The sequence below is a fragment of the Elaeis guineensis genome, chromosome 15, assembly GCF_000442705.2.
Source record: "Elaeis guineensis isolate ETL-2024a chromosome 15, EG11, whole genome shotgun sequence".
In the NCBI taxonomy this organism is placed as follows: Eukaryota; Viridiplantae; Streptophyta; class Magnoliopsida; order Arecales; family Arecaceae; genus Elaeis; species Elaeis guineensis.
Genome location: NC_026007.2, coordinates 69,799,433 through 69,800,800, shown reverse-complemented (window position 1 = coordinate 69,800,800; position 1,368 = coordinate 69,799,433). Strand labels below are relative to the sequence as shown.

At 55.9% G+C, this 1,368-nt stretch overlaps 1 pseudogene; it reads left to right on the top strand.

Moving 5' to 3' along the window:
• Window positions 1-203: 203 nt before the first annotated feature.
• The window catches only part of LOC140853995 (expansin-A10-like), a 13,023-nt pseudogene continuing 11,858 nt past the window's right edge, over window positions 204-1,368 (top strand).

The following is a 1,368-nucleotide window of genomic DNA, read 5'->3' as shown; positions in this document are numbered from 1 at the left end:
CTCCCAACTCAAGGGGCCTTGGCGTCGTCAGAGTCGGAACTTCAGTCGGCTAAGGACGACGCAAAGAAGAAGTCCCAGACCATCCGTCGGCTCCGACACGAGCGAGACGGCATCGCCAAGGAGCTGGAGGCGAACGCGAGCAACTCGAGTGAGTCTCGAAAATCTTGCCAAGGTCGAAGAAGGCTTGTCCGTCGCCCAGGCCGATGCGGGACATCGCGAAGGCCGAGGCCGAGTCGGCGAAGGAGGCTCTGAGTCGGGCCGTTGAAGTCTTCCAGGACTCAGAAAAGTACCGAGAAGAACTTCTGGAGAGCGGTACCTCTCGTACCGGGTCGGGTACGAGGATGCTCGGAAGCCGTTCGAGGCTTGTACCCAAAACTGGATCTCAGCAGCATAGTTCTGCCGGAGTCGGAGGCCCAGCTACGGAGGAGACGGCCGAACCAGCGTCGAAAGGTCTCTCCACTAGGGCGGAAGCCGAAGAGGATGCAGAGCCGGTTGCCGAAGATCAGTCGGCCCTGACTGCAGAAGTCAGAAGCCGATCCGCCGACCAACTCCCATCGTCGTCCAGTGGAGGATGTTGACTCCGACGATTAGTCGGTTTTGTTTTATGTTTTTACTCTGACTTGTAATCGGGCTCCGGCCTTCCTTTGTAAACCTTATTTCGATTCTTCAATGAAATCAAAGTTTTTGGACTTAGCTTTTTCTCTGCTTGTTTTCCTTCGTGCGTTGTAGAATGTCTTCGTAAGTCGCTAACACATATAGGTCGGTAAGGACGTTCGGCAGCTCGTGCCGTCACGAACGTAGAGTAAGTCCCGATTTGGATCGGCTTCCGATAGTCAAGGTCATCAGTCGGGCGCGTCTGTTGAGTCGGAGCCGACCGACCGTGATAAAGGTTCGGTAGTCAGGCCTCCACTGACGCGTTCAGTCGAATGTCGTCCGACGCATTCAGTCGGGGAAACGACGACAAGTCGGATCCCGATGCCCTTGTGTTGGGTATTCATGCTGCGCCTTTTGATATACGGTGGTAAGCCGAGTATCGTCCGGCCGGCCGTAGCCCGGTTGGTAAGTCGTCAATGCGACAAAGGTCGCGTCGTGCGATAGACGGTGGTAAGCCGAATATCCTTCGACGACCGTAGCTCGGTCGGGAAGTCGCGACGTCGGTCGCGTAGGCATTTCACCTTTCTTTGGTCGGGGCTCGATCGGCTTGTTAGCCGATGGTCTCTGGCCCGAAAGTTCGACCGTAGAAGGAGTGTCAACTCCCATCCATCTGGATGCATCGGTCCTTGTAAGGGTCCGATTCATCGTTGGCCGTCGAAGGAGTGTCAACCCCCGTCCATCTGGATGCATCGATCCTTGTAAGGGTCTGATTCA